At 41.6% G+C, this 20830-nt stretch overlaps 1 pseudogene; it reads right to left on the bottom strand.

Moving 5' to 3' along the window:
* Positions 1-1868: 1868 nt before the first annotated feature.
* On the bottom strand, positions 1869-20830 carry LOC116245262 (uncharacterized; annotated as a pseudogene).

Below are 20830 nucleotides of genomic sequence, written 5' to 3'. Positions count from 1 at the left end.
CCCAACCCCAACCCCAACCCCAACCCCAACCCCAACCCCAACCCCAACCCCAACCCCAACCCCAACCCCAACCCCAACCCCAACCCCAACCCCAACCCCAACCCCAACCCCTTTCTCTCTCTCTCCATTACTCTATTTGATGATGAGCGGTGTTCCTCAATAAATATTTCGTTAATATATTAGAATCATTTCATATAAGTTATTGCTCCTGCATGCCCAAGAACATCACCAACGGGGAGTTCATCGTCAACTACAACGAGGAGGACAAGGTGGACGAAAATTATAAATTTTTAAGAGCGCCCAACAACGACTCCATCGATGTCCTCAAGAATTAAAACATCAAAACGCCCACCAACTATTACATAGAAAGTAGCCCCCCACCTAAATAGATATCAGAACTGGAGAGTTCACGCAGATCTCCGAAAATTACATGCTCGAGTCCTCCAAATAAAAGTCTTCTGAACCCACCTTCACAACGAATTCTTTCGAAACTTAAATGAAACTGCTTTTCCTGAGCCTGCAGGAGAAGATGAACAAAGGCACCACCTTTTTCCAAGGCATTTTTGCAGGAATGGCCCTACTTTACACCATAACTCTCAACCTGTCGGGATCAGTTTCCAGCGATTTGGTGCGAGTGGAGGACCAAGCCATCCGGATAGTCTCTATTCTCAGCAGTTTTGGCAGCATTTACTCTTTTCTGATCGCAAACCAACGATGTAGGTATTCTTGTATTCAGATGACTTCATAAAGCTTAGAGGATTATCTTCGGAAATCGACATCGCCTATAAATCTTTGGTTCTCTGCACGGTGGAGATGATCTGTAGTTCAGCTACGATATAGTCTACACGATAAGCTACGTGATTTACAACGTGAGCCATACATACGCGGTCAAATACAACATAAATGCCTCAAACTATAGCGAACTCTCCCAAACAACTACCGCATACACAGTCCTCTGCATCATCGGCTGGATCATCACCAACGTCAACACCTACAAATACCAAAACCATTGATATCTTCAACGCTCATTTTTGCCATTTCTATCTTCCACCCTATCAATATGAACAATGGGATGATGCGATAAGAGATAATAATCACCATAATAAGCTGCGCTGGAACCAGTTAGGAGTTCCGTCTCCGTGGTAGTCCCAATTCATGAGTCGCTTTCTGGTCTCTTCCCATAGCAAAAGCAACATCGAAAAACCGAGTCCGGGGATACCCAACAGGAAGAAAGGCAAAGGTCTTCCTCCGAAGACGTTGTTCACTCCTGGAGTGTAGAGGAGGAAGATGAAAAGACATGTTTCGAGGAGGACACCGCCGAACATGTGCTTGTTGGGACCGGAGTAGATGAGCGTCATCTAAATAAGAAATAAGCTACCTTTCTGGACTTGCAGGCGAAGACGTTAGACCACTGGATCATGACGATGGTGACGAAGTATCCTGACTGGGCGTAGTAGATGGTTTCAGTAGTGAAGGCGACGTAGTTGCCAGAGATGGGGGAACAGTGGTGACGGTGGCAGAGAGGGCCGGCCAGGTGAACATAGGACAATACTGCAGAGAGGCCTGATTGGAGGTGCAGCAGGTGACGTAGACTGCTCTGAGATCGACATTGTTGTTGACAGTGGCAAGCCAGTTGGGGAAGTTTTGGTTGGCTTGCAGGCGCGCAGGATTGCAGACTCCTGGATCGTAGTAGGTGGGATTTCCCGCAGCATCAGTATAGCCAAGGTAGGGTTTGTTTAAGACGAAGTTGTTTGCTGGGTTTCCGAGATAGTTATTGAATTGGATTCCTTGGTTGGGGACTGTGTTGATGTAGGCAGGCTGGCTCAACAGTTAGAAATAGATGGAGAAGGGGAATCCGTAGCAAGTCATGATGAGGTTGTAGGTGAAGAGACCTCCACAAGTAGCAATTTATCCCATGTTTCCGTAGGCGTGTCCCAGTAGTTTGGCAGACACGAGATGCTCATCAGGCTTACGGGGTCTACGAGTCATGATGTCGACTTCTGCTTCTTCGTAGGCGAGGGAAAGGGCGGGATAGATGTCGGTACCGACGCAATGATCAACATGAAAATGTTGGAGAGGGGCAGGGGGATTTGGATGATGACCAGAGCAATGAATGGCCAGATTTCGGTCATGTTGGAAGTGAGAAGATACACGATGGTCTTCTTGAGGTTATCGAAGATCTTTCTGCCCTCTTCCACACCGTCGACGATAGAACCGAAGTCGTCGTTGAGCAGAATCATATCAGCAGCGTCCTTAGTTACATCAGATCCGGAAATACCCATGGAAATACCGATATCTCCTTGTTTGATGGCGGGACTGTCGTTGACTCCGTCTCCAGTGACTCCCACAATGGCTCCAAGACGTTGGTTGGCTTTCACAATCAGGAGTTTTTGAGCTGGGGTGGTTCTGGCGAAGACAATCTGCTTCTTCTGGCACCAGCGATCGAGTGTGCGGTCTCCTTCCTCTTCACCGTCTTCGTAGGCCTTCACGATCATATCACCGTGAATAACGATTGCTTTTGCACGCTCTAAAGCTTCAGCAGCATCGAAGCCTTCTTCCTTAAGATCCTCGTTGGTCTTCATGGTGATGATACCGATTTGCTTGGCGATGGCTGCAGCTGTGGGTGGCTGATCACCGGTGACCATGATGACCTTGATACCGGCTGACTGGCACTTCTTGATGGCGAAAGGCACGGATTCCTTGGGGGATCCATAAGTGAGATCAGTCCGACGAAGATGAAGTTTTCCATGGGAAGTTGAAGTTGTCAGGGGTGGAAGTCACAAAGCCGTAGTTGGCGTGGTAGATTTCCTTGTTCAAGGAAGCATGGCGAAACCAAGCACTCTCTCTCCGTTCTTTCCGAACTTCAAGTTGACGGCTTCGAATCTCTTCTTCTCCTCGGCATCGATTTGCTTGTATTTTCCCTCATAGAGGATGCGTGAGCAGTATTTCCAAATCTTCTCGGGGCGCCCTTGATGTAGGCAACGTAGTGGTGATCTTGGCCTTCGCTCTTGACAATGGAGAGAGCGTACTTGTTGGTGGAGTTGAAGGGCATCTTTGATTCTGATCCGTCTTTGCACTTGCCGAGGGGATAGAGGGCACGAGTTTTAGTGATTTCTTCAATTGGCTGGTAGAACTTAACGAGGGCGGTTTCTGAAGCATCACCGATGACAGAAGCATTCATGTACTTGAATCCTGGCTGCCTTCTCTGTTCTTCACTGATGTCGAACTTGGCTTCACTGCAAATCATGGCAGTGTGGTGCAAGACCTTAAGGAGGGGTCGTTGACATCGTATTCATACTCGAAATCAGCTCCTTTGACTTCTTTGCTGTGGGCTCTAACCACTTGTCCATCAATCCAAAGGTTCTCCACTGTCATCTTGTTTTGAGTTAGGGTACCGGTCTTGTCTGAGCAGATGCATGAAGTTGATCCAAAGTCTCCACGGCTTCTAAGTTCTTGACCAACACTTGCTTTTCTGAGAGTTTTTTGGCAGTAATGGCAAGGGAGATGGTGATGCAAGCCAAGAGGCCTTCGGGGACGTTAGCCACGAGAATGCCGATACCGAAGATGAGGCACTGCAGGGCGCTGTAATGGACGACCAAGAGGGCGAGCAAGAAGAACACAACACCCAGAGTGATGGCAATGACCGTAATGATGAGCACGAATCTATCCAATTCGACTCTGAGAGGGGATTTTTGGTTTCCACCAGTGGCAGCCAAATCAGCAATTTGACCCATTACTGTTTTTCCTCCGATTTGGATGACGATTCCTCGGCCACGGCCTTCTCTGCAGAGAGTTCCGAAGAAGGCGATGTTCTTGGTCTCGAAAGGCTCATCAGGATGTGTGCATTCAGGAGATCTCAAGAGTGGCTCAACCTCACCGGTGAGGGCAGAGTTATCGACTTTCATTTCGGTTGATTTGATGATTCTCAAGTCTGCGGGGATCTTTTCTCCGCTGATGACCTCGACAATGTCTCCTCTGACAAGTTTTTCAGCAGGAAGTTGGGTGATTTTGCCATCTCTGAGGACCTTGCAGACGGAGGGCAACATGTTCTTGAATCCCTCCATGAGGGCCTCGGACTGGGCGGCCTGGAGGAAGGTGATGATACCGGTGATGAGGATGACAGCGATAAGCACAAATCCTAGGACCAGATTGGGCAAGTTGCCGTATGGTTGGATGATGTAGGTGATGATGCAGAGGATGGAGCCGATCCAGAGCATAATGGCGAACCAGTTTGTCAGCTCCTTCAGGAACCTAATCCAAGCTGGGGTCCTCTCCTTTTCTGGCAATTTGTTGTCGCCCTCTTCGAGATTCCTCTTCACTGCGGCCTCAGTGGTGAGTCCTGCTTCCAGGTTGATTCCAAATCTGTAGCACAGTTCCTCCAATGGGATTCTGTGTTCATCCATTTTCTGGATCTCTCCGGCCTTTTCGTCTTTTTCCTAAACTCTGCTTCTTTTTAATTGGCGGGGGCAGCTGCATAAAGGATATGTTACGTTTGGGAGGCTGGTAGGGCTTGGGGGCATCGGGATTCAATCCTCTGGACATCCTGGATATTTTCCTCTCCTTTTCAATGATGGTATCATTGTTAATTTTTTGCTTGAGATATTGGAACTATCTGGCAATGGCAGTACTGGTTCTGGGTCTATCGAACTCAGCACTGGGTTCGTACTTTCCATTTGCTTCCTTGAGCTCTATGCCGTCTCCTTGACCACGACCGCTCATGTTGAAGATATTGCAAATAAAAATATTAGATCATAATGTTAGAAAATCACAATAAATTGTGTGCGCAAAACCCAATTTGCGACCATTTTCAACTTTTTTGATTAATCTTTTGAATGAAGCAAATAAGGGGGTTTTGGGCATTTTGCCCGTTTGGGAGGATTTCAAGGAAATTACCTGTGTTTGTTTTAGATTGATTTTGATGATTATAAATAAACTTAAATGGACGAATAAAAAATAGTGAAATCGCTATCGGAAAGAAGCCTCTGCGGACCCTTCGATCATCAATTCAAGCGGAAATTTTTAGGTAACCGCTCTACTTCTCTCTTCAGCTAACGCAATCGACTTCTTAAAGTAGCCAATCCGGACTCATATTCACCCTTCTGCCTCAACGCCGACAACTTACTCCCCAAGATTAGATAGATTGAAAAGATCGCAAAATCTGGAGGGAAAAAACACCAGAAAAAGAACAAGAATGTCGAGGTCATCAGTGATCTTTAACTATATCTCGCCAAGAAATTGATCAATAATCAGACCACCAAGGAACTTATCACGAAAATGAAGTCAGCACAATGAAAAATAGCGAATCAGCATGGATGAAGAATTAAAACATAGGAATATCAGAAAATATTCGCAAACTTCATCCAAGTTTTACAATACAAATGACGACAAAATGGTAAGGGAGGAATCGAAAATAGATGCAGCTACCAGGACTGCATTTTCTCCAAATAAAAAATGGATCACTGATCAATAATTCAAAGATAAGTTTGACAAGTTCGTCATGAAAAAGCATGAATAGTAGACCATTAGATTGAACGATTTGTTTGGATGCAATAGCTAAGAGAGTCCAGAACAAATCAGGAGCCAGATCCAAAGCGATAAGCATGCCCTCAGAGAAATTGTCAAAAAAATGATAGAAAATCAAAACTACGATTCAGAAATGGAGATATAGGAACCTAAGCCGAATATACGTCCACAAATCGACCAAAATAGAACTACAAATGACCGGAAGAGCATTGATTGGATTCTTTAAAAGTGTCAAGATTTCCAAAAATCATTCAAGATAAAGAAATTTAATAAATCATCAAAAAAGCTATGATCTCCATCCATTTTTCTCCATCTAATAAATAAATTCAATAAATTACACATATCTTTATATTATTAGGTTTTACTTTTACATGTACACGAATTCAAAAAAAAGCAGGATGCTGACCGAGCTTGACATCGATATCGACATCTAAATCAACGAAAAGACGCATCCACGCTTGAAAGAATTGCATACCATCGAAGGAAGAGTGGTTGCTTTGTGCCTTACCACATTTTACTTCGGGTATGTCTTCACTGAAATGTCCCCATTGAGTCCCCAGCAAGTCCTAGCGCCACAGTTCGGCTCATTCATGGGTACCTAGTCCGGAGTAGGACCCTGCTTTGGTCTAGTTCCCTTCGGCGCAGCCATCGGAGTGGTGACAGCTTCATATCTCATGGAGATGCTGACGAGGAGGTAAAAAGCGGATAAATTAGGACTTATTTAATTGCTCTAAATTTATTGAATTTAGTCGTCACCGGAGTGATCCAGACAGGAGACGTCTACACGCTATACATATTTAGAATATTCCAGGGAGTACTGGTTGGCAACTTCATGACACTGATTCCGACGTATATTTCGGAGCTGACGCCCAAATAATATGGTTCTAAATTCTCTGTATATCCCCAAATATCGGTTGTTTTGGGTGTACTTGTATCCTTTACGGTAGGTGTTATATTTACTGACGCTTTCGCTATAACTAGTAATACTGTTTTGCAGGAATGGCAATATGAGACCTTTTGGCGAGTGCAGCTTGGAATCCCAATCGTTCCGAGTCTCATACAGCTCTTATGATTGCCATCGGATACATTCCTGAATCAGTCAGTTCTCTCATATTGAAAAATAGGAAGTAATCAGCTAGGGAAGTGCTGTCAATGTTCTACACGGATAGCTTCGTTGACCAGATATTGGCGGAAAGATAAAAGGAAATTTTAACTAGATAATAAGATATGAACGAAAATACAGTTCAGTGGACAAAGAAGGGCTACACAATTGGCATCGTTTTATCAGTTATGCAAGTTTTAACGGGAATAGCATCATTTGTAACTCAAGCTGGGCACGTTATGGCCTATACCTTCCAGCAAACCTATATCGGTCTTTACACGCCTATAGTCATTACTATTGCTCAACTCATCGGCACTTTTGTCTCAGTTCCTATGCTGAAGTACTTTTAATGGAGAAAAATGACAATAATTGGCGGTTTTACCTTGGCCTTTCTTGATGCTGTTATTGCCATCTTGTTTTGCCTTTATGAGACGACTTATGCCAATAACAGTCGTGCACAGGATTACATTCTCCTGCTGAGCTGTATCTCGATAATGGCGTTTATGTTTACTTTTGGAGCCACTTTGGGATCAAGCGTATGGGCATATATTGGTTTCATGATGCCAAGCAAGGGAATAACAGTAGCTTCAGTGGTAAACTGGATCTTGGCTGGTTGTTCAATTATAGCTTTTTCCTTCGTGACAAGCCAAATGACGAGTCCGTATGTGATGATGTTCATCTATTGCGGGTGCACATTTATCCTCACGATTGCATTCACCGTAATGTCGATCAACATAAAGGGGTTGAGTGTGAAGAAGGTTCAAATGAAGCTCGCATGATCATCTCATCTTATTCTTGATTATTCTTGGTGTGTTGATATTATTCTATTTTTTATAGAAGATGTAATTTCGCATGAGGAATCTCAAGGAAAATAAAAAGACTTCTAATTCGACGGTGTAGCTACCCAAAAATTACAATTTGTGCTCTTCAAAATGCTTGGATTTTGACCCCGCGCAAAAAGTAGCCCAGCTGGAGGTGAGACTGAGTAATCTTGCCGAGTCACAAAGGATCGAAAATTAGAATTTCAAGTTGACGTATTTGAAACTTGAGAAGAGCGTGGGGCAACTGAATGATCGGATTGGAAATTTTAAGTAATAAGGCTTTCTCCAGCCAAATGTACATTGATGTAAAAGTAGAAAAATGAGGGTATTTCACACGAAAGGAACTTAACTCCACGCCACAGTTATCCAGTTCCTCAGGAAAGTAGCCTATTCAAGCAAACCATTCTTACTGATCTTTCCTTCCATAAGGAAGAACTGAGATCACAAAACGCCAAATATGAGCAAATTGAAAGAAGGCAGGCCAAGCTGGAGCAATAAGTAAAGGCTTTGATAAACTCGCAAGGAAAGAGGCTATTTTAAAGAAAGTTTAAATAAAAATAATAAAGAAGGACTTAGCCCAGTGAGTACCAGATATAGACTCTAAAAGGGTTTAATGATAGCAGATATAATTCGCCAGAATTTGCGAGAAGAAGAGTGAATACAACATAGATGAGATTAAAAAAGTGAGCCAGTCGGTTGAGTCATTAAAGACGTAGTTTTAAGGTAAACTAAAAGCTTACAATGATCGGTTGTTGCTTGATTTTAACCTTAAGAATTAGCTTAGTCTCAAAGCCAAGCAGGAACAGGATAAGTCAAAGTCAATTGAAATTTAGAAAAAATTAATTGATTTCACAACAACTCTAAAAGCTTATGTTGACAGCTAAATTACAAGGAAGACCGATAGAATAACAGAAGAAGAATCCTTCAAAATGACTTCCAAAATGGAATCGGCAATAAATTCTATAAAAAAGGAAATTTTGGTAGAAATATAAAAGGACAGGAGTGCTTGCTTTGAAGAAATCAATAAGGCTAAAGTATAATTTGAGGGCAGAATTAAAGCAAGAGACGAGAAAGCTGAAATAAATCCTAAGAGATAAGCATAAATAAGAAAAAAGTAGGAATAAACAAAGGCTAAATTTTAAGACATAAATAGAAAGATGAGCGAAAATGGGTACAAGCAGAAGATGGAAATCTTAGGATAAGTGATTAAATCAAGGGCTTCTCACATAGAAATGATCGATAAGATGAAGCTTGAAATAGAGAGTAAAATTAAAGATTTTGAAGGAATGAGATTAAGATCCAATTAATAAGCCAATTTAAATAAGAAAACTGCAGTAAAAGTACAACAGCATTCAAAAGATGGTGGGCTAGATGGAAAAACTGGAGCATTAGTTAATGAACAATTGTAGTTACTTGATGATTAGAATAAAAAATCTCAATAACTCCTAAAGAAGCTCTCTTTGATCAAATATAGAAAACCAATAGCAATCTATAAGAGAAAATCAGTGCAGTTCATCGTCACACATAATCGAAGATAGCTGAAATCAACAAATCTATATCCAAACAGGAGAAAACATCCTAACAAGCTTCAGCTTAAATAACCAAGCTACGATCGCTTATTGATTAATCTTTAAAGAGATTATGCAATGAGCGAATGTAAAATCAAAGAACGCAATCAGCTGAATCAATAACCGTCCAAACAAAATGATTTAATCAATCAAAACCGACCTCATGACAGAAATCAAATCATGTAACGACAAAGTATAAAAGCTTCGCAAATCAAACGACTAAAGAATAATGATAAAAGTCATATGTAGATATGATAAAGACTTAAACCTTGATGCAGATTAATGCAATTTCAGAGGTTGTGAAGAAGTTGTAATTGAGCTTCTTTACTGAAAAGGAAAACAATCAGGTGGTCTGCAAAAAGATAACCTCAGATTTGTTGGATATTACCGACCATATGACCTTGATCCTTACCGAAATGAAGCCATACCGCCAGTCATGATCGATCTTAGCTTTATCAAACCCATTCATAACCATATTTGCATACAAAAAGCAGTAATCAACATTTATTGAACCTTAGCATTCGACAAATCTATGATTGTCTGAGTATTTAGCTTTATAATTAGATAATTTAAAAATGCAGGCAAAGCGATATGCCATACTCATCATTATGCTCTACAGCATCATTGCTGCCCTCTATGCATCCAAACAAGTTCCTCTGGAAGAGCCCTTCTCGTAGATTTTCAAGGACGAGACTGAGAAAATCACTCTTGCCGAAAACTAGAAATTCTCTCTCCCCATCACAACACGAACGATCACGCATTCCATCCAAACGATCCCCTAAAACAGCAACTAATGCCGCTTCTAGTTCGAGTCTCTGCTCTACAATCCGCTTGCCACGAGTCCCTCCTGATCGGCGAGGATGAAATCACGGACATGCTGCCCCTCACCAAAAAGTAGAAGATCTTCTCGTGGACCAAACCACAACCTGCTGACTTACTCTCTCGATGAGCATTTTTTGCTGAAGCGACTCGCGCCTAAGACAAGCATCGTGGGGTCCAACAAGCAGCTTGCCAATATCGTGCTGACTGCCAGTGAGGACCAAGAGTATGTATACTATCTCACCCCCACCAAATACTTGGTCTTCCAGACGGAGACTTTGGGCGTTGAAATGTAAGCAAGCAAATATTTAGATTGGTCGAGGGGGATTTGTAGGGAAAGCTAGTCGATGTGCAGGCGGCATTCATCTACAAGGGATACCTGGTGATATTCTCAAGACAGTCTCGACTTTTGATCTATAAAATAGACAAAAGCAAGAAACTGGCACTCGTTCAAACCTTTGTTGCTGCTAAGGATGTCTTCTATGCTGATATGGAGTTCGATAAGACAACGGAAATGCTTTATCTTCTAGCCATGAATAGGCCTTAGATTTCTGTCTTCCACTTTGAACCATCGGAGTTCCCTTCAGCCGACAAAACGTTCATAATCTTTAAAGAATACGATAATATCAACATCGAGTCTATTACCAACAAGCATCACTCTGAAATGAGGAGAAAAACATTCATTTCGATTTGGCCATATCCCGCAAGCGAGAGCAGCAAACCCTTATGATTCTCTTCCTCCACAACTACCACAACGTCGTCGCTGAAATATTCTACAATCCCATCGCCAACACTTGGAAGTTCATCAGGTACTTCAAATTCTCCATGCGGGTCAACTAGATCCACATCATCGACGATGTCCTGCTGGTGGTTGGCAGCGAAAGCATGGGCATGTTTCCCTACGGAATACATCCCAAGCTTATCGATGAAGAACTGAATGGACTCATGACACTCACATCGATTGTTAGGCTCACTGTACTTTAAAATGGGGAATTCGTTGGATCACCAAGAGCACCATTGAATACGGAGCAGTGAAGCTATCCCAAAAGGCAGAGTTAGTCTGTAAGATATCACAGGAGTCCAATCTAAAGTACTTATAGAATAAGCAAGGACGGTGAAGTTGACTGCAAACCTGACAGCCTGCACCAGTGAGGACCGCAATCTTTACGAAAACTATTGCACATACGAGAAAATATTCATGATCGAGGAAATGCAGCTGGCAGTGAGTGCTCCCATGGCCGATACCATTTGGAGCACTATGCTCTTCTTCTTGGTTGCCATCATAATCGGACTATGCATTCTTCTCGCGTACAATCTTCACCACATAGAATGCGTCGTAAAAAATAAAGCTAAATTCGAAAACTGGAACTGTACTTTGAGTAAAAGCGGAAGAACCAGCCTACTCCCGAATCCGACCGTAGAGCCTTTAACAATATGTGATTGTAATACTTCTGATGATGTTGCACTCGTGGGATAGGATTGAAAAATGTGGATCGATAAGGTTAGGAAGAAGTTTCAAAGAGTATGGATATCAATTTTAGTCCTCATATTGCATCGTATTGTTTTTATTATAGAGGCCCTGCTGCAGTGATTTGAATTATGATTTGTCGATAACTTCAGATGCGTCAGCGAGAGGCTCAGTGAAGCAGCGTGCAATCACTATAGCAAATACCACGAAGAAGAGGGGTATTATCTAGGGAATCATCTCGTAAAAGGTTACCATCACTCGCACTCTCAATATATATCATATCATACAAGCATATGGCATAAGATGGCTCATCGAATAGCCCAAAAATATAGACAATCCTATTGGATTTGGGCAGAGTTTAAATTCAATTTATAAATTTAATTTCTGCTCAACGTAATTATTGCATTGGAATGATTTAAAACTAGAAAAGCGGCCAGAAGATCAAAGCCAAGGTAGCCAAACCGTCTCTTACCCACAACAACTCTGTGAGATGTCCTAAGCAAGTAGTAAAGAAAAAGCGCATCTTTCCTACCGTTTTTAGACCTGCAATCTTCGCCATAAGCTCAAAGCCCTCAGAGAAGTGAAATAAAAGAATCCACCTCCAACGAAGCAGGCATCAAGATATAGTAGTAGAAGCCAAAGGGGTGCCATCTTGATGAGTAGAAATTGTAGATGCTGCGATATTTCGGGATTAGTGAAAATTTTGGCCACCATATTCAATTACCCAAGTAGTATTGCCAAAGCGTCTGCAGGGATAGAATAAATTCTTTTCAAAGCGGTAGGCCTTTGTAGCTGGATGTTAGAGACTAAAGGATTCGAATTCCACTCAACAGTTAATATTTCCAAAATATGTAGCTTAGAAGTGTTCTGGAGAAATGATCCTCTTTTGGATGAAATCAGGGACTGGCTGATAGACGTGATAGAAATCACCACCTCGATTAGCTTTAACCATCTCAAAAAGGGCTGCCTAACTGAAAAGGAAGCTAAAAATTACGCAGCAAAGAACATCCTCCTGAATGTAAAGGAAATGCTTGAGAGTTTAAACTCAGCTCCGCTTGCTTGCCGCTACCAAATCATGAAATACGTGAATTCAGAAACCCAGAAGATCATTCAGAATGTCATAATGAAATATCCCCAAACAAGCAGTAAAGGCGCCAGCAGAAGAATCAAATCCAAAATTAGGAGGATCGATAATCGTGAAAACGATTAATACGATTTCCTGCATAAAAGCGGCATAAGATAACCTACAAAAAATCAGGAGACTACTCTTAGGAAGTGTTAAAAGTTCTTAACAAACTAATAGCCTTTTCTTCCGATGCATTTCATCCTGACAATTAAAACGAGGAGACAAACTTCTAAGTGTTTACTTAGATCATGGAATATATATTTGAGAACTCTGGAGGACAATCTGCCAGCACAACTGTATCGGATATTGGCTAGATTGTTAGGATGAAGACGATTCCAAAGGGCGAAAATCTGCTTTGAACTCAACCAACATAACTGAACTTAGAGAGGCAATCAGCTTCAGTGAAAGAGTATAGAAGAAGAGCACCACAAGCAAGTAACTAAGCAGTAAAGACTACTTGATTGGACAAAAAATACCAAGCGGAACGCCTCTTTACACTGATCAAGAAGTAGAAGGAGGGAGCTTCAAAGTTCACGATTCATCCATCCTTAGGATACTCACGAAATGGGCATAAGAATTGAGGACAAATACAGAATGCATAGTAGGCCATTTCCAAGAGGTCTCATAAGTTTAAGTCGAAAAATGGGAAATTCATCAATCTTGACAACTAACTCAAGGAAAAGCTTTACTTTACTGCCCAAGAGGAGTAAAAGAACATTAAATCATATATGTAATTTTTGAATAAGGAAAACATGGCCTCCAGATGATCTTCTCAGAGGAGAATAATATCGGCAAATATGCAAAGCACGATACAAAAGTAGGCATTTTTGCAGCGAAGATCAATGAGATTGCCAGCCAGTACATGTTCAAGTATGTGAACAAGCTGATTCACACTCTTCTACTTCTTCCGAGAGCAGCTGCAGCCGATATCAGCAACTAAGCAGAGAAAAAATGCTTTCTTCAGTCAATTTGGTGACTCTTAAGATCGGAGATTTGATGAGAAGCAAATACTCCTGCAACTAGCAATAGTTTCTAAAGGTATTGTCAGTTCTCGAAGAAATAGACTGCAACACCCCTAAATAATGAAGATAGTGAGGATAAAGAATCGTTTGGATCAAAAAGACAGTGATGTGCTTATCAACGTCTATTTCATGGACAAAGTATAATGCTAGATTCAACTCTCCATCAAGGGCCTCCACAACAAGGTAGAGAAGGATTACACTGGTTTCAACCATTTTCTCTATGAAATCATAAGATCTAAGCTGGACCCATCTCATAAATGGCCAACATCGTCACACAGTATGACCCCCTCATCCATCACTTCAAGAGAATGAATCAATATGGGCCTGAACTATTGACTCACCAATGGATGAGGGAGAAAAAGAAGCAAATATTGGACGGCCTAATCTAAAGACTGAAATTTAAGAAATAAATGGGCGTGGCAAGATCCTTATAGCTTCCTTTCATTTGCTGTAACTGCTTCATGCTATCTACGGTTAGCAATCCTAACTTTTACTACAGGGTTCCTGGAGATCTAAAGCTAATCTGTAATAAATGCCGATTCTAAGACATGATATAAAACTGTGGAGATGAAGCTTTTGCTTATCTAATGCAGCACAGCTTCAAAGACGAACAGCCAGAAATTTCTTTCATAAGCATTTGGAATATTGGGATATGGAAAAAGATATAAAGGAAATGTAGGCTAGTAGTTAGGAAGAATGCAAAAGGCTATAACTTCCTTTGCAAGGCTTCTACCTAAAAGGACGAATAGGCTTCCCAAAATGGCGCTTTATAGTGCCGCATATGAGTCGGTGACGAATAGTTACATCTTGATGACTGCTGACTAGAAAGGCACAAAGAAGATTGTAGCAAAGGTTCCACTATATTTTGAGAAGAAGAAAAGAATCGAAACGTTTAAGAAATAGTTTTAGCATTTCTATTTCTTCAGTTTTTAAAAGGTAAGTAAGAGAATTGAGAATGGAGTTTTGTATCTTACATGCAATGATAAAACTGCTGCAAGAAAGATATTAAAGTGGGGCCGATGCTGAATCCTAATTAGATTGCCTAAACTAGTCAATTTAGGAACATTCAATGCGTCTTAAACAACCAAAAAAGCTTGCTTGACCTCAATTCAGTCCCAAATTCATTAGAAAAAGTAGAATCGGCCCTATCGCTTATATAAGATCCTGCAAAGAGCGAAAGAACCGTGAGAAGCATCCATCATGTGAAAGCTTTTGGTTGCAATCTGTCCAACATTTAAATTGTCTCTAAATTTGTCCATTTGACTGATCTGAACATAAGCAATAATCGCGCCTTGAATTCTCTGAAAGGTCTCGAGGAGTGCATCCATCTCAGAAGCTTATAATCAATGAATTGCGACTTACAGAACATCAATGAGCTTTTTAACTTCGGAGGCTTTAGTATCTGAACTTAAAAGGCAATAGCAATTTGAAAGATATAAAGGATTAGATGATCACACCCAACTGATTGATATCAATATAGGTAAAGTTACATTAAAATAGCTTACACTTCTGTTGCATCTCTGGCTCCACTATAAAAATGCTTAAAAATAGAATCTCTAATCATTGAAGGGTGCAAATAAATTACCTCTCTAGCTCCCATAAACTCATCAAAGCTAGCCTACCTTAACATGGGTAATGATTGATCTACTTAGTTGACTGTTCTGGCTTGTAATCGTTGATCTGCAGCCCAAGAGTTCCAAATCCCTCAGAAACGTCTAATATGGTAAATATGTTGTAAATTAGTGAAGAGTAATAAGGAGAAGATAGGCTTTGAGATGATCTTTGCCAGTCTAAAATACCTAGAAGAAGATGAAGAAGACAAAGAGATATCAGATGAGGAGGCCAACCTGAATGTCGACATCTAAAAAATCAACTAAGTTCTCAAATTCAACAAAAAGAATATCTTCAAACAGTTATTCATTCGCACCATACCATGATCAGCCATCTTGTTACTTAGACTCATGCATATTGATTGAAATGATGAATGGAAACGATATAATCAAGCGTTCTCCATTTTGGCTCTCGTGTACATGGCTTAGTATTTGTCATGAAGAAGTTTATGCTCCTCTTCTTCCTTCTTCAACTCAATAAGTTTCTTCTCGAGTGCTTCCTCCAAGCTCTTGATGAGTTTCTCATAGTCGGCCTGGATCTTGGAGATCTCCACTTAAGTTTTCTGGAGGACGTCATTTTTAATTTTGTTGCGGTTGCTCTTCATGGTGATGGACAGCCACTCCTTCATGCAGGTGCGAAGAGTGCGGGTGTTTTTATACTTCTCCGACCGCTCCTCCATCTTCCTCAGGTATTTGTTCTTGTCAGCGTAGTTTTCCAAGCGTTGAAGAAGGTCTTCTTATGGTTCTTAGAGTTGAAGAAGGCTGCGAAATTCTCAATCTCGTCGCCCTTTTTCTGCACCTACCTTACCAAGAAGTTACCTTTCGATTCAGGATACAGTAGGCTTCGAACTCTTTCCTACTCTGGTTGTAAAGATCCTCGTACTCGTGGGAGTACTTATCGACCAGTTCTTCAGACTTCTTCTCATACTCGCTCTTGAGCACTTATCCGGTAAACCTGCATGAAGAGAGTCCTACTGGAAGAGCTTGCTTGCCTTGTCAGCCCAATCGTCGATAAGTTTCTCCTGTTGGGTGAGGAAGTAGTCTCTGGCGGTGGTGTGTTCTGCGATTTGCTGGGCCTAGGTGGTCCTGATTCGATTTCGCTGATGCGAACTGACATTATATTTAAAATTAACTATAAAACATATTTCAGCCACTTAATCTCCCCATACCACCCAACAAGTCCAATCGTCATCATAAATGCAATAGAATATTGCGAGAAAGTAATAGTAATCAGTTACGATTGATGTAAGAGTCAATGCGGTTGGCAAAGGATTGGTTTTGCTTTTGAAGCATTTGGTACTTCTAGTTGATTGATTTTAGATTCCTCTTGATGGATCCCATGTTTTGCTTCTCGATATTGGCTTTTGGGAGGGTTTTATCCATCAGGTTTACTTATTTGCTGGGCGATTTCACTTTTTTCAAATACTAGCTTTAATGCTGGCAGTAAAGACATTTGATTGATGTCTATCTAACTTATCTGATGATTAGCTGGACTGTTTGATTAAGGCCTTACTGGAAAACATAAAGCTATTTTCCTATCATCTACTTGAGACGCCGGTTTTAGATGGAAAGATGATTAGTCTTTTACCATATGTATTGAAATAAGTGGAGGATTTTCTATCTTTTATGTGAATGCGACCTACTTGATAGCTATTTCTTGAGAATGGCTATCTATTACAAATACAGATGGTACAGTCCTTGCTTTTCTTGTTAAATTTGCAGCTCTTTTGTCATTTCTCTTATTTGAGCTCGAAGGTCCTAAGATTCCCTTTTTGATGATGCCAATTCTTCTTACAGTCCGACTATATTGAGCTGGAATGCTTCTTGGTATGTGCTAATTTCAGCTCTGCATTCTTCTTCAATCCTTTTGATTTCGTTTTAACATTTATGAAGTTCCTCCTGCTGGAGAGAATTATACTATATCAAGCTTTTTATTCTTCTTGATTGCTTTGGTTGGCTTATATTTCAGCCTGTAGCTTTTACGCTAGATGCCTTTTCTATGATTAAAGGATAGATATCTGTTTGTTCAAGAATGAGGTTTATTCAGTATGCTTGCGGATCAAATCTGAAAACTATAGTTTATTCTTTTATCTCTTCTATTGATTTGCTGAGTTTGATTGGGAAAGCATATGAATTTACCCTTGAAGCTTTTAGATAGATTATTTCAGTTTTTGAGTGTCATGGGAATGCTGAAGAAGTGATTCTTCATGTTCCTTTATGCATTTTAAGCTCGATTAAGCAAAGACGAACTCTATTGTTTGGAGGCATAGAGCTAAATTCGTGCTGATTAGAGCTAGTTTGATTTCTTTTAGAAAGATTGCTCAGCTTTAGATAAGGCTTAACGAAGCATTTGAACTTGAAGAGACAATTAATGTTGACTATCTATAGCCTTTGGCTCTAGCTAGCCTTTCTGCTTGTTTAACTTTTGCAAATATTTAACTATTCCTATGTCCTCTTTAGCTTAGACTGCATTCCGAAAGGTTTCCTTATAAGTCGACTTTAGCCTGTTTTTCTAATCCTAGTTGCTGCCTTTAAGCTGTGCCAATAGTTCGCTTTCCTTTCTTGAATGCATATCTTTGAGTTCGGTCATTTCATTAGCGTGATTTCTTTTGCTTTCCATGACTTCGATTTTAAGTTTGTGGATAATTTATTCATCCTCTGCAAGTTTTCTGGTGATATTTTCAATGTTCTCCGACATGTCAGTTACTCTCTAGGCCATCTATGCAATTTCTTCGTCTTTGGCGTTCACGATGCTTCTCAGTTACTAGTTACTGTGCTCTGATGTCTCTAGTTAGTTTTTAAGCGTTTCGATCTTGTTAGAATAAGCTTGTCCTTCGGCTTATAAGTTCATTTTAATCAATTTTACCTCTTCTCTCAGGCTATTCATCTCCATATAATACTGCTGTTACACTGTTATTTTACCTTTTCCCTTTCTAATTTAGTATATTTTCTTGCTCTTTCTTCATATCTTCGATTTTTTCCTTGAGTCTTTTGTTACTTTCCTTTGCTTCAGATGCTTTAAGTGACGCTTTCCAGAAATTCTTTATTGTTTGCCTAGAGGAAGGCGGTCAGGATGTCGTTGACTACTTCTTTGCTCGCTATCGATTCCAATTTGAGGATAGGTAATCTCTGACGCACTATTCCCGTAGGTGCTCAAGCTGGGATTGAATTTTGAGTCTTTCTTACATATTTAAATGTTATAAGAAAAGAAAGGGAGATCATATATGTGCAGCACCGCTTTTCCTCCTATTGTTTTTGGGGCTATTATAAAGATCTCGGATTTCTTGAAACTTTAATTTCAGCTCCTCCTTGAGCTGGGTCAGCTTGCAATTTTACATTAGCTAGTGCTGAGCGCTTTCGATGTATGCTTACCTCGCTGAGCCTCCTTTCCCTTGATCGAGCCAATCTCTTTTGTGCCTTTTTGATGTGAGAGTTCCTGAGGGACTGCTTATGGTCGGTTCCGAAAAGTTTGGCTTCTTCGGCCTGTTCTTCTTTGGATTTCATGTAGGTTTTCTTGTTTCTCTCGTGGAGGAGCTTGGCGAGCTAGATGCGCTTTGATTAGATAGAGGGACTTTTATTGCCCGAAGCATAGCTAGCTCTATAGGCTCCGTCCTCAATTTAGGCAGTTAGGTGCGCACTCTGAAGTTGGAACGAGTGGTCCAGTCATCACAATGGACGCGCCTTCTCTCAATCGTTGTACTGCTCGATCACAAATTTCTCTTTGTTCTTGAACTTGGTCTCGAAGCTATGCTGTATATCTGAGTGTTGTAGAGCTAGGGCGGCGAAGGGGGTCTTGGTGCGGCTGCGACTGGCTTCCAATCTCTGTCTAATGTTTCTAATGGAGACGGTTCCTGACTGGGGCGGAGTCTGCTAAGTGGTGGTCCTGTGCATAATTATATTATGGGGTGGGTGAAAAAATGAGAATGGTTTTGATTTGGTGGGTTTGTGTTGGCGTAAATCCGGGAAATTATAATTGAATTGATGAACGAGGGCGAACCCGAGCAGGACGATAACTTCGACAGGATGGGGACTTCATCCACGCGGTCAAACAGGAGAGCTCAGTCCGGGACTGCTGGTCTACGAGAGGGAGCTCTTCGACAGGCTGCACGGCTAGTGCAGGATCAGCGTACAAACTAAATAGTTCTTGAACTACCAGGACGAATAAAGCAACATCTCCACCAAGAACTTCAAGTACATGATCTACAGCTCCTAAATCGAGAAAATTGACTACCTGCTCAAGATCTACTCAAGACCAGACTCAAAAAGGTACGGCATGCCCAACATAGATCCAACAATTTTGCTTCCATCTCATCAAGAACGACCAAGAGGCCGAGCAGCTCTCTCAGAGCAGGAGCTGAAGTTCCTGAGGAGGTATGCCGAGCTGAGATATACATACTATCGGGAGCATATATTTAAGCATTTTATGAAGAATTACCGCGACTTCAAGGGCGTTGAGATCATCTTCGCCAAAAGTGAAGAGTAGCAACGCGAACGCAAAGTTATGGTTGATACCAAACGTAATTATTCACTCATTTAGAATCCCAAATAGAGCTCAAAAGCCCCAATTTAAATTAACACGTCTTTGCGGAAATCTTGACTAATCCCAAACAGCTGCGATTTGGTTGGACATACACGCATCGAACACAACACGAGCAAATGGAAGTAATTTCTCCAGGGACTATAATCTTTGGACCCTACCGGCAGGTTGCGGACCGTTTGGCGCCTTCCCAGTTCAAGCTTATATGATTTTGCCACAATTATTCACACATTTAGTCACTAATCATTCAAAAAACCTCCTTTTTGTCACTCGTAGGGAGGCAGCTGGGCACGGCATTCGGACAGTTTTGCTTTATTCGCATCCATTCAGTCAAACAGAACTGTGGTAGCGATGCTGGCAAGGAGTTCGCATGAGTCGTCCCTCGAAATCGTTTGGAGCTGTTCCTTGTGGGGGTTCGGAGTGCAGAGGAGTCAAGCAGATTGCACATTCAGATGCCAATGCGCTTTACTCTACATTGAAGCTTTCATCATAGGTATAGTCATAGCGAGGAGGCAGCAAAAAACTTGGAACTACCTTTTTCGGCCCGTAGTATTTTTGCAAGTAGAGGAGGGCATATTGAAGGGAGAGAAGCAGAGGCAGAAGAGGCCGAGCGGATAATCAGGTCGAAAGCGGAAAACGTTGTAAGGGAAGCATCTCACGTAAAACTTGATGGGGAGCGGTTTACGAGCAGGAGGAAGCGGTAGAGGAGGAAGTGACGGTAGAAGTGAGAGGTGGGCTATGGGCGAGTGCCGGTCAATGCGTTTAAGTAGATCTGGGGGAAGAGGATGCAGGTGGCGAGCAGGAAGAAGGCGGGACGAAAGTTGGCAAGTAGCACAAGGGGGTATACCATGAAGAGAGAGCCGTAGTGAATCAAGTTGAACCTGCAGAGCATGGCTGCGGACTGCGTTGAACTGCGCCGAAGCGGCCTAGTAGATGAGAATCATTACTTTGGCTCCAGATTAGTAAACACCAACACATCAAAAACGCTGGCACGATGAACAGCATCAAATTTAGCTATATTGATCGATAAATACCTGACTCGAGAAGGCAAGCACAGAAGAGCCATGCAGACCACTGTATCCCACATACTTGCTAGGCAGACCGTGGCGAGGAATACCGGCTTGCTCCCCCTCATTCGCATCGCGTAGACTGTAAAAAGCCCACTAAAGGTTCCGAAGGAAGCAATAAACATTACAGCTGCTAAGATGACTGCTCTGACGAGCTCTATCCTCAT

The sequence above is a fragment of the Nymphaea colorata genome, unplaced genomic scaffold (genome assembly GCF_008831285.2).
Source record: "Nymphaea colorata isolate Beijing-Zhang1983 unplaced genomic scaffold, ASM883128v2 scaffold0602, whole genome shotgun sequence".
NCBI lineage: Eukaryota > Viridiplantae > Streptophyta > Magnoliopsida > Nymphaeales > Nymphaeaceae > Nymphaea > Nymphaea colorata.
The sequence above is the reverse complement of the archived record's forward strand: the minus strand, read 5'-3'. Positions and strand labels throughout refer to the sequence as shown.